The sequence below is a fragment of the Chiloscyllium plagiosum genome, unplaced genomic scaffold, assembly GCF_037043375.1.
Source record: "Chiloscyllium plagiosum isolate Xiang-an unplaced genomic scaffold, Cpla_swu_hap1 HiC_scaffold_22, whole genome shotgun sequence".
Lineage (NCBI taxonomy): Eukaryota > Metazoa > Chordata > Chondrichthyes > Orectolobiformes > Hemiscylliidae > Chiloscyllium > Chiloscyllium plagiosum.
This window is the reverse complement of record NW_028270160.1, coordinates 13,746,074-13,759,576: the sequence shown is the minus strand read 5'-3', so window position 1 is coordinate 13,759,576 and position 13,503 is coordinate 13,746,074. Positions and strand designations below refer to the sequence as shown.

General features: G+C 44.4%; 1 protein-coding gene across 1 annotated transcript in view; it reads left to right on the top strand.

Annotated features, from left to right (window-relative positions):
* Positions 1 to 13,503, top strand: part of LOC122561411 (slit homolog 1 protein-like) — a 320,580-nt gene that overhangs the window by 194,236 nt on the left and 112,841 nt on the right. The gene's annotated exons all lie outside the window — the stretch shown is intronic.

The following is a 13,503-nucleotide window of genomic DNA, read 5'->3' as shown; positions in this document are numbered from 1 at the left end:
CCCCTTATTCCCAGTATCTGGAAACTCTTGTGGTGCAGTGGGTAATGTGTTTAATTGAGCTAAATTATCCGAGTTCCATTCTCCCATAATGGCCAGGCAAGGTGCTGTATGTAACAGTGCCAAGTAGGTTGAATATCTGCCTGCAAATTCTTCCGACAAAAAACAATTGCTGGTGGAAGGAGTGGCAGAGATTCCTGGAAAATAAATGGAAAGAAATTGGAGCTTGTGCCATCACTGTCCATAGCAACATGCTTGTGAAAGGACATGTTACCAGAGCAACACAGACCACACTCCTCCCATCTCTTTATGTGGCTCAGTGTCTAATTCCTGTCAGTAACATACCTGAGAAGCAGCTTCAGATTCTTGACTGTGTTAGAAACATTACAGAAATACTAATTGTTTTTAGACATAAGCTAATACAGAGTGGAGAAGAAAGAGTCTGTTTCGCTTCACAGCATATAACCATACCTCCTTGTCCATGAGTCAGGCAGTCTCTCACAGTCTCTCTCTCACTCTCTCACTCTCTCTCTCTCTCTCTCTCATACACACACACACATAAACTCAAACACACATTTGTATACACACACATGTCTGGTATACACACATGGACATATATCTAACACACACAGACAGACAGACAAACACACACACGCACACAGACACATACACAAACTCAAACACACATTTGTATGTTGTGGTTCTGTTCGCCAAGCTGGAAATTTTTGTTGCAAACGTTTCGTCCCCTGGCTAGGCGACATCATCAGTGCTTGGGAGCCTCCTGCGAGGCGCTTCTTTGATGTTTCCTCCGGTGTTTATAGTGGTCTGTCCCTGCCGCTTCCGGTTGTCAGTTTCAGCTGTCCGCTGTAGTGGTTGGTATATTGGGTCCAGGTCGATGTGTTTGTTGATGGAGTTTGTGGATGAATGCCATGCCTCTAGGAATTCCCTGGCTGTTCTCTGTCTGGCTTGCCCTATGATAGTAGTGTTGTCCCAGTCGAATTCATGTTGCTTGTTGTCTGCGTGTGTGGCTACTAGGGATAGCTGGTCGTGTCGTTTCGTGGCTAGTTGATGTTCATGTATGCGGATTGTTAGCTGTCTTCCTGTTTGTCCTATATAGTGTTTTGTGCAGTCCTTGCATGATATTTTGCACACTACATTAGTTTTGCTCATGTTGGGTATCGGGTCCTTCGTTCTGGTGAGTTGTTGTCTGAGCGTGGCTGAGCCACAACAACGAGCACCCGAGCTACAAATCTTCGCACAAACTTTGAACACATTTGTATACACACATGTATATATCTGGCACACACATGGACATATATCGAACACACACAGACTGACAGACAGACACACAGACAGACAAACACACGCAGACAACACACTCAGATACAGACACACACACAAACTCAAACACACATTTGTATACACACATGTACATGTCTGGTATACACATGGACATATATCTAACACAGACAGACATACACACACACACACACATACACCCCCGCACACACACACACACAGCCCTCATTGTATCATGTTAGAAAAGGTTCAGGTCTGAGGAAATGAGTATGTGGACTATCGGTACAGGGGAGAGACACACATGAGATTCAGTGCACTTACAGAATACACAGACCACATAACCCCATGAAAGAAATAAATACTTAACAAGATTTCAGACTTAACAGAAAAATGATTAATGTTTTAAGCGTGTAGCTGTCTCAAAGGGGTGAGAAGCAGGAATCCCAACAATGGACTAATTAGGAAAAACTTTTTGCATGAAATAGGATTATATATTTAAAAGTTAATGATCACTCCCAGGACAAGCATTTCAGATTAAACCCTGTTCTTTAGAAATGTACCATGTAATCCTCTTAGAGCTAACTCTCTTTCTTTGCAGAGTTTTATGCAGCTGTCAGAGCTGCTGAATGGGACGCTCCCATACAACAGTTACAGCCACTTCAAGAAACCTTAGAAATGGAGCATATCTCCAATAGGAAGAGAAACTCCCTCTACTCTTTTAAGCAGAAAGTAAATATCCCTTGAATCTTTTAAACTGAAAGTAAAGCTCCCTAGACACTGTCCCCCTCAAACACTTGCAGGGCAAGTACAAGATGGCGTTTGATGGATAGTAAAGATCCCTCTACATGGTCCCCATTCCTGGGGCAGGTTCAGGATGGAAGTTATATACAGTGTAAAGCTCCTTCTATATGGTCCCCATCAAACACTTCTGGGGCAGGAACAGGGTGTGGTTAGACACAAAATAAAGCCATGATTTTAATCCTGATGCTGTGTGAACATATTTTTTTAAGCCATAGAACATCTCCAGTGTGGAAGCAGGCCATTTGGCCTATTGAGTCCACACCAATCTTCCAAAGATCCACCACCATATCCATCCATTGACACTACAGGCAATTTAGTATGGCCAATTCACTTAACCTGCACATATTTGGATTGTGGGAGGAACCCAGAGCAAACCCACACAGACATGAGGAGAATGTGCAAACTCCACAAAGTAACCCAAGGGTGGAATCGAACCCATGTCCCTGACGCTGTGAGACAGCAATGCTAGCCACCGTGCTACCCCATGTTTTGTAATCATGAAAGAATGGGGATTCAGTAAAACAAGTTAAAATCCTGACTTTGCTGTGAAAGTTCTTTCTAAATGTTGAATTTCATCCCCCTTTTACCAGCCAGTGACCACACTCCTGATCTCAGTCTGGTTTAACTTGTTTTTAGAATCTAAGCTGGCCCTGTCCTGTGTTACTGTGTATACATGACAACTAATATCACTCTGCCCTCTGAGGTGGTCATGGTACTGAAATAACTCCACAGAGACCACTATCCCATTACCAAGTCACTCTTTGTTTACAGATGCACACTGATCCAACTCCCTCAGAGCCAGCTCTCAGAGTCACCTGACATATATGACGGGCTTATGCCCGAAACATCGACTCTCCTGCTCCTCGGATGCTGCCTGACCGGCTGTGCTTTTCCAGCACCACACGTTTTGACTCTGATCTCCAGCATCTGCAGTCCTCACTTTCTCCTTTCGACATATATATATCTGCCCACCAGGGCTTCCTGATTGGACCAGATTAACAGCCCCAGTCAGGGAACTCATACTCTATGAGATCCACCTGGCTGGCCTTGTTACAGTCACTATGGGGACACATTCTGAGGGAGTGCTGAGGGAGCCCTTAAGAAGGGATCCTTCTTAAACTGGTCAAATATTGAGAGCTGCTGAGGTACTGTCTGCTTATGAGTAGTTAAAGTACAGCCATTGGATGGCACGGTGGCTCAGTGGTTAGCACTGCTGCCTCACAGCACCAGGGTCCCAGGTTCAATTCCTGCCTTGGGCAACTGTCTGTGTGGAGTTTGCACATTCTCCCTGTGTCTGCGTGGGTTTCCTCCAGGTACTCCGGTTTCCTCCCACAGTCCAAAGATGTGCAGGACAGGTGAATTGGCCATGCTAAATAGCCCATAGAGTTAGGTACATTGGTCAGAGGTAAATGGGTCTGGGTGGGTTACTCTTTGGAGGGTCGGTGTGGACTTGTTGGGCCGAAGGGCCTGTTTCCACACTGTAGGGAATCTAATCTAAAAGGTTATCCTGCTGTTCCTTCCTTAACAAACATTACCAAATACATGTCAATTATCCACCAGCATGTTGGACTTTTGCCAATTAAAGGCATCAGGCTATGGGGTTATTTTGGGGAAAATGGTATTGAGCAACATGGCGAAAGTGAGGACTGCAGATGCTGGAGATCAGAGTCAAGATTAGAGTGGTGCTGGAAAAGCACAGCAGGTCAGGCAGCATCCAAGGAGCAGGAAAATCGACGTTTCAGGCAAAAGCCCTTCATTAGGAAACTACATGGTCAGTCATGATCTGAAATAACGGAGCAGGCTTAAAGGGCTGAATGGCTTACTCCTATTTGCTGTGTTCTCAGCATTGCTGTTTGCAAGATCTTACTGTCTACAAAATGCCTGCCAGATTTGGCCAATTTAATACGTCCTGTACTTTAAATTGGTTTGTGTGAAGGGCTTTGAGATGCTTCTCAGCTCTTTGTAAAAGTTTTGTTACCTACAAACTCTATTTCCCTTGATTAAAGTTCTGTGTAGTACTGCAAGGCATTTATGTAGCACAACGTCAGGCTGTTCCAAAGCCCTTTGCAGCCAGTGAAGTACTTATCACTTGCAGTCAATTTGTGCACAGCAAGGTCCCACAAGCAGCAGCCTGATAATAATCAGCAAACTTTCTTCACAAGGTTGTTTGAGGGATTATTATGGGCTGAACACATCGGGAAGCATTCCCTGGTTATTTTAGTGTGGTCCCTTCTGGTCTGAGAGGCAGACGGGACCCTGGTTCAGTGAGCAGTCTGAGGAGCAGCACCTATGACAGTGTGGCACTCCCTCAGCGAGACTGTCAGCCTGGATTATCCTGCTCAGTTCTCTGGCATTCAAGTTGATTCGGAAAGTGAGAGACCGTTATCCTCAGAATCACCGCTTGCAACAGAGCGTAAAAGTGGAAGTGCTGGGTGAGTCTGGGAGGAGTGGGCGAGAAGGGAATGAATTGATCAAGCCACAGGAGCTGGAAATAGAAAGGCCTGATTGCTTCTTTCAGGTCTGAGTGATTCCAATGTGTATGAAAATTAGTTGCCCTCCATTGACCCCTCACAAATCAAAATCTCATTATCAGGTCCAAGAGTCTAATGAATAAAATTAACTGGCGTCCCTTCTGAGTTAATCCTGTTAGGATTGTACTGGATTTGCCATTGTCTCAAAACGGGAAATCAGGATCGTTTTCATAGAAAGATGTTTGATTGAGGTTGCGGGACTGCCCCTCCCCCTTCCCCCTCCCCTCCCCTCTCCCTCCCTCCCTCTTGCTTTGCACTCAACCGAAGAATGGCTTTAATGAGCTTTGCGGTTAGCCACAAAAAATCTGGCAGGGAGCTGAACAAGGCAGCCTTTAAGAGCTAGGAGCAGCAAGAGGCCATTTGGCCCTTCAAACCTGCTTTGCTGCTCAATGGGATCAGGCTGACCTTTAGGCTCAATGTCTGTCAAAGATGTGGGAAGGGAGGTGACTGGGGGAGTCTCCTTCGTTGGAGAGCTGCCTGAGAGCCTGCCCTTGCTTCTTCTGTGTGTTTGGACAGAATCAGACTAACTTGTGCTGCCTCTGTGGAGGACTAGCATGTCTACAGCTCATTGGTCATGTGGGCAAGGGCTGGCAGGGTGATTGGTCACAAGGGAGAGTCCAGAATTTAACCTGAGGCAGCAGCTGGAATTTAAATTAAATTAATAACATTTTTCATATAAAATTTATCTCATCAATATTGATCATGAGGCTACGAGATTGTCACTCATGGCCACCTGGTTCACCAGTGACTTCTAGGGAAGGAAATCTGCTGCCCTTACCCAATCTGACTATGCGTGACTCCAGACACTGCCCTCTGCAATGGCTGATCAATACAGCTCACTACAAGGGCAGTTAGGGATGGACTACAAATGCTGGCCTTGTCAGCGATGCCCATATCGCATGAGAGATGAAAGAAAGTTGACATGTAAAGGGCAATTATCCAACATTTTACTTTTAGGGAGCTACATGGGTGGTAACGAGTGTGAACAATAGGGTAGGAGAAAGTGAGGTCTGCAGATGCTGGAGATCAAAGTTGAAACTTTATTGCTGGAACAGCACAGCAAGTCAGGCAGCATCCAGGGAACAGGAGATTCGACGTTTCGGGCACAGGCCCTTCTTCAGGAATGAACAATAGGGTACAGAGTGAGGCAAACAGCATAGGAACTAGAGACAGATTGGGTGAGGGTTAAGGCAGGTTTGAGCATCAGTAAGACCAAAAGAAGTACAAACAGGAGTAGGCTATTCAGCCCTTCCATAAGATCATGGCTTACCTGACATTCCTAATGGAGCAGGAGGAACCACTATCCCCTGTGACTGTATAGTATGAATGGAGGCAGCAGAGTAATGGACTGTGGAGTGTGGAGAGCAAAATTAACACATGCATCTATCGTGTTCATTAAAATCTTTATGTTCACAAAAGCTGAAAGGGTTAAAGAATAGACTTTGAAAGAAGCAGCTAGGATGGTTCTTTTTGAAGTAGCGATGTTTAAGAGGATACTTGACTGGATTTGATTTTAGTCACATCTACTGAGGTACAGTGAAAAGTATTGTTTTATGTGCTATCCAGCCAAATCATACCTTACATAGATACATCAGAGTAATAGAACAGAATGTTACAGCTGCAGAGAGGGTGCAGAGAAAAATCGACTCTAATATGTGAGAGGTCCATTCATAATTCTGATAACAGCGAGGAAGAAGCTGTTCTTGAATCTGATGGTATGTATTTTCAACTTTTTGTGTCTTCTGCCTGATGGAAGAGGATGGAAGAGAGTATAACTGGGGTAGGACTAGTCTTCAATTATATTGACTGCTTTCCTGAGGCAGTGGGAGGTATAGATTGAGTTAATGAATGGAAGGCTGGTTTGTGTGATGGACTGGGCTGTGTTCAGACCTTTCTGTAATTTCTTGCAATCTTGGGCAGGGCAGTTGTCATGCCAAGCTATGATGCATCTGGATAGAATGCTGGCAATGGTGCATCTATAAAAATTGGTAAGAGTCAATAGACAATAGACAATAGACAATAGACAATAGGTGCTGGAGTAGGCCATTCAGCCCTTCGAGCCTGCACCGCCATTCAATATAATCATGGCTGATCATTCCTAATCAGTATCCTGTTCCTGCCTTATCTCCATAACCCTTGATTCCACTATCTTTGAGAACTCTATCCAACTCCTTCTTAAATGAATCCAGAGAGTGGGCCTCTACTGCCCTCTGGGGCAGAGCATTCCACACAGCCACCACTCTCTGGGTGAAGAAGTTTCTCCTGAGCTCTGTCCTAAATGGTCTACCCCGTATTTTTAAGCTGTGTCCTCTGGTTCGGCACGCACCCATCAGTGGAAATATGTTTCCTACTGCCAGAGTGTCCAATCCTTTCATAATCTTATACGTCTCAATCAGATCCCCTCTCAATCTTCGAAACTCAAGGGTATACAAGCCCAGTCGCTTCAGTCTTTCAGTGTAAGGTAATCCTGCCATTCCAGGAATTGACCTCGTGAACCTACGCTGCACTCCCTCAATAGCCAGAATGTCTTTTCTCAAATTTGGAGACCAGAACTGCACACAGTACTCCAGGTGTGGTCTCACCAGGGCCCTGTACAGCTGCAGAAGCACCTCTTTGCTTCTATACTCAATTCCTCTTGTTATGAAGGCCAGCATGCTATTAGCCTTCTTCACTACCTGCTGTACCTGCATGCTTGCCTTCATTGACTGGTGTACAAGAACACCCAGATCTCTCTGTACTGCCCCTTTACATAAATTGATTCCATTGAGGTAGTAGTCTGCCTTCCTATTCTTGCTACCAAAGTGGATAACCATACATTTATCCACAGTAAACTGCATCTGCCATGCATCTGCCCACTCACCTAACTTGTCCAGGTCACCCTGTAATCTCCTAACATCCTCATCACTTTTCACTCTGCCACCCAGCTTTGTATCATCAGCAATTTTGCTAATGTTATTGCTGATACCATCTTCTATATCATTAACATATATTGTAAAAAGCTGTGATCCCAGCACGGATCCCTGCGGTACCCCACTGGTCACTGCCTGCCATTCCGAAATGGAGCCGTTTATCACTACCCTTTGTTTCCTATTAGCCAACCAATTTTCAATCCAATCTAGTACTTTGCCCCCAATACCATGCACCCTAATTTTACTCACTAACCTCCTGTGTGGGACTTTATCAAAAGCTTTCTGAAAGTCCAGGTACACTACATCTACTGGATTTCCCTCGTCCAACTTCATAGTTACATCAAGAAGATTAGTCATGCATGATTTCCCCTTCATAAATCCATGCTGACTCTGTCCTATCCTGTTACTACTATCCAGATGTGCAGTAATTTCATCCTTTATAATAGACTCCAGGATCTTTCCCACCACTGAGGTCAGACTAACTGGTCTATAATTACCTGCTTTCTCTCGCCCACCTTTCTTAAAAAGTGGTATAAAATTAGCCACCCTCCAATCCTCAGGAACCGACCCCGAATCTATTGAACTCTGGAAAATAATCACCAATGCATCCACGATTTCCCGAGCCACCTCCTTCAGTACCCTGGGATGCAGACCATCAGGCCCCGGAGACTTATCAAGCTTCAGACCTAACAGTCTCTCCAACACCAAATCCTGGCAAATATAAATTCCCTTAAGTTCAGGTCCTTCAGCCACTGTTACCTCAGGGAGATTGCTTGTGTCTTCCCAAGTGAACACAGATCTGAAGTACCCATTTAATTCCTCTGCCATTTCTTTGTTCCTAGTAATATATTCCCCTGTTTCTGTCTTCAAGGGCCCAATTTTTGTCCTAACCATTTTTTTGCCTTGCACATACCTAAAAAAGCTTTTACTATCCTCCTTAATATTCTTGGCCAGTTTACCTCCGTACCTCATTTTTCCTCTGCATATTTCCTTCTTAGTAATCCTCTGTTGCTCTTTAAAAGCTTCCCAGTCCTCAGTTTTCCCACTTCCCAGTCATTCTGGACATGCCAAATTTCCATAGCTTTCTGAGGAAGTAGAGGCGTTGATGTGCTTTCTTGAGTGTAGTATCGCTGTGGATGGACCAGGATAGACTGTTGGTGATATTTAGTCCTAGAAGCTTGAAGCTTCGACCATCACCACCTCAGCACCATTGTTATAGACAGGAGCATGTCCTCTACTCCACTTCCTCAAGTCGATGACCAGCTCCTCCAATTTGCTGACATTGAGCGAGAGATTATTGGCTTTACATCATACCACTGAGCTCTCTACCTCTTTCTGTCTTGTCGTTGTTTAAGATCTGACCCACTACGGTGATGTCATCAGCATAGAGTCATAGAGATGTACAGCACAGAAGCAGACCCTTCAGTCCCAACCCATCCATGCCGACCAGATATCCCAACCCAATCTAGTCCCACCTGCCAGCACCCGGCCCATATCCCTCCAAACCTTTCCTATTCATATACCCATCCAAATGCCTTTTAAATGTTGCAATTGTACCAGCCTCCACCACTTCCTCTGGCAGCTCATTCCATACACGTGCCACCCTCTGTGTGAAAATGTTGCCCCTTAGGTCTCTTTTATATCTTTCCCCTCTGACCCTAAACCTATGCCCTCTAGTTCTGGATTTGCCAACCCCAGCGAAGAGACTTTGTCTATTTATCCTATCCATGCACCTCATGATTTTACAAACCTCTCAAAGGTCACCCCTCAGCCTCCGATGCTCCAGAGAAAACAGCCCCAGACTGTTCAGCCTCTCCCCATAGCTCAAATCCTCCAACCCTGGCAACATTCTTGTAAATCTTTTCTGAACCCTTTCAAGTTTCACAACATCTTTCCAATAGGAAGGAAACCAGAATTGCACGTAATATTCCAACAGTGGCCTAACCAATATCCTGTACAGCCGCAACATGACCTCCCAACCCCTATACTCAATACTCTGACCAATAGAAGAAAGCATACCAAATGCCATCTTCACTATCCTATCTACCTGCAACTCCACTTTCAAGGAGCTATGAACCTGCACTCAAAGATCTTTTTGTTCAGCAACACTCCCTAGGACCTTACCATTAAGTGTATAAGTCCTGCTAAGATTTGCTTTCTCAAAATGCAGCACCTCGCATTTATCTAAATTAAACTCCATCTGCCACTTCTCAGTCCATTGGCCCATCTGGTCCAGATCCTGTTGTAATCTGAGGTAACCTTCTTTGCTGTCCACTACACCTCCAATTTTGGTGACATCTGCAAACTTACTAACTGTACCTGTTATGCTCGCATCCAAATCATTTATGTAAATGACAAACAGTAGAGGACCCAGCACCAATCCTTGTGGCACTCCACTGGTCACAGGCCTCCAGTCTGAAAAACAACCCTCCACCACCACCCTCTGTCTTCTACCTTTGAGCCAGTTCTGCATCCAAATGGCTAGTTCTCCCTGTATTCCATGAGATCTAACCTTGCTAATCACTTTCCAATGGGGAACCTTGTCGATCGCCTTACTGAAGTCCATATAAATCACGTTTACCGCTCTGCCCTCATAAATCCTCTTTGTTACTTCTTCAAAAAACTCAATGAAATTTGTGAGACATGATTTCCCATGCACAAAGCCATGTTGACTATCCCTAATCAGTCCTTGCCTTTCCAAATACATGTACATCCTGTCCCTCAGGATTCCCTCCAACAACTTGCCCACCACCAACGTCAGACTCACTGGTCTATAGTTCCCTGGCTTATCCTTACTACCCTTCTTAAACAGTGGCACCATGTTGCCAACCTCCAGTCTGCCGGCATCTCACTTGTGGCTATTGATGATAAAAATATCTCAGTTAGAGACCCAGCAATCATTTCCCTAGCTTCCCATAGAGTTCTAGGGTACACCTGATCAGGTCCTGGGGATTTATCCACCTTTATGCGTTGCATTTCCTCCTCTGTAATATGGACATTTTCCAAGATGTCACCATCTATTTCCCTACATGCTACATCTTCCATGTTCTTTTCCACAGAAAACACTGATGCAGAATACTCATTTAGTATCTCCCCTATTTCCTGCGGCTCCACACAAAGGCTGCCTTGCTGATCTTAGAGGGGCCCTATTCTCTCCCTAGTTACCCTTTTGTCCTTAATGTATTTGTAAAAACCCTGTGGATTCTCCTTAACTCTATTTGCCAAAGCTGTTTCATATCCCCTTTTTGTGCCCTGATTTCCCTCTTAAGATACTCCTAATGCCTTTATACTCTTCTAAGGATTCACTTGATCTATCCTGTCTATACCTGACATCTGATTCCTTCTTTTTCTTAACCAAACCCTCAATTTCTTTAGTCATCCAGCATTCCCTATACCTACCAGCCTTTCCTTTCACCCTAACAGGAATATTCTTTCTCTGGACTCTCGTTATCTCAGCTCATCTTATCCCAATTTCCAGCCATCCCTTTACCTGCGAACATCTGCCCCCAATCAGCTTTTGAAAGTTCTTGCCTAATACCATCAAAATTCGCCTTCCTTCAATTTAGAATTTCAACTTTTAGATTTGGTCTATCCTTTTCCATCACTATTTTAAAACTCATAGAAATATGGTCGCTGGCCCCAAAGTGCTTTCCCACTGACACCTCAATCACCTGCCCTGCCTTATTTCCCAAGAGTTGGTCAAGTTTTGCACCTTCTCTAGTAGGTACATCCACACTGATTCAGAAAGTTTTTTTTTGTACACAATTAAAAAATTTCTCTCCATCTAAACCCTTAACCCTATGGCAGTCCCAGTCGATGTTTGGAAAGTTAAAGGCCCTACCATAATCACCCTATTATTCTTACAGATAGCTGAGATCTCCATCCAAATTTGTTTCTCAATTTCCCTCTGACTATTGGGGGGTCTATAATGCAATCCCAATAAGGTGATCATCCTTTTCATATTTCTCAGTTCCACCCAAATAACCTCCCTGGATGTATTTCCGGGAATATTCTCCCTCAGCACAGCTGTAATGCTATCAAACTTATAACTGGACAAAATTAGGACTGGTCTCAGCACAAGGTCAAAGGTTCAACAACTAGAAGAGGCATAGGAATCAGAGGAGAAGGAAGAGAATTTGTTTGCCATAATTTGTTCTGATGTTATGTTACCAAACGGGCTGCATTTAAATTCTCTTACTTCCTGTTCAAATATTCATCTTAAACACACTATATTTGCACTGACCAACCGAAGTGGGGAATTTGATGTGTGACTGTGAAGTATTTGTTACATATATTGCTCAAAAGAGAGCACACGTCAGGACAAATGAAAGAATGCCAAATTTCAAACAAGTATCACAGTGTGGAAGCAGGCCATTCAGCCCATTGAGACCACAGCAACCCTCGAAGAGCATCCCACCCAGTCCCTGTAACCCTACATTTCCCAATGCTAATCCACCTAGCCTCCACATCCTTGGACAATTTAGCTTGGCCAATCCATCTTTGGACATCAGTAGGAAACTCATGCAGACACGCGGAGCAAACCCCATACAGACAGTCTCCCAAGGCTGGAATCAAACCTGGGTCCCTGACACTATGAGGCAGCGATGCCTACCACTGAGCCACCATGGTGTCATACCATGCTGTCATACTACAAGAGAAAAGGTAGTTGATTTATTGACAAGTTGACTCTGAAGAACCAAGGCATTGCCATGGAGAAAGCAATTGGGAATTAGATGTGCCTTAAGCTTCTGGGTAATTCACAAATGGCCCAATGTTTGAGCAAATATATTTTTATCTGCAGAGAATGGATCTGTGTGTATGAATGTTTGCATACATCAATGACCATGTTATGAGCTTGAACTCTTGTTAGTATAGAGTCATAGAAATATACAGTATGGAAACAGATATTCTGGTCCAACTTGTCCATGCCGACCACATATCCTAAATAAATCTAGTCCCATCTGCCAGCACTTGGCCCATAATCCTTCAAACCCTTCCTATTCATATACCCATCCAGATGCCTTTTAAATGTTATAATTGTACCAGCCTCCACCACTTCGTCTGGCAGCTCATTCCATACACACACCACCATCTGCGTGAAAAAGGTGCCCCTTAGGTCACTTTGAAATCTTTCCCCTGTCACCCTAAACCTATGCCCTCTAGTTCTGGACTCCCTGAATCCAGGGAAAGACCTTGTCTATTTATCCCATCCATGCCCCTCATGATTTTATAAGCCTCTATAAGGTCACCCCTTTCAACCTCCAATGCTCCAGGGAGAACAGCCCCAGCCTATTCAGCCTCTCCCTGTAGCTCAAACCCTCCAACCCTGGCAACATCCTTGTAAATCTTTACTGAACCCTTTCAAGTTTCACAACATCCTGTAGAAGGGAGACCAGAACTGCACACAATATTACAAAAGTGGCCAAATCAATGTTCTGTAAGCCACAACATGACCCCCCAACTCCTATACTCAGTGCTCCGACCTATAAAGGAAAGTGTACTAAATGCCTTATTCACTATCCTATTTATCTGAGACTCCACTTTCAAGAAACTATGAACCTGCACTCCAAGGTCTCTTTGTTCAGCAACACTCCCCAGGACCTTAACAGTAAGTGTATAAGTCCTGCTCTGATTTGCCGTTCCAAAATTCAGCACCTCATATTTATCTAAATTAAACTCCATCTGCCACTCCTCGGCCCGTTGACCCATCTGATCAAGATCTGGTCGTAATCTGAGGTCACCTTCTTCGCTGTCCGTGACACCTCCAATTTTGATGTCATCTGCAAACTTATAACCATACCTCCTACATTCACATCCAAATCATTTATATAAATGACAAAAAGCTGTGGACCCAGCACCGATCCTTGTGGCATTCCACTGGTCATAGGCCTCCAGTCTGAAAGGCAATCCTCCACCACCACCCTCTGTCTTCTACCTTCAAGCCAGTTCTGTATCCAAATGGCTAG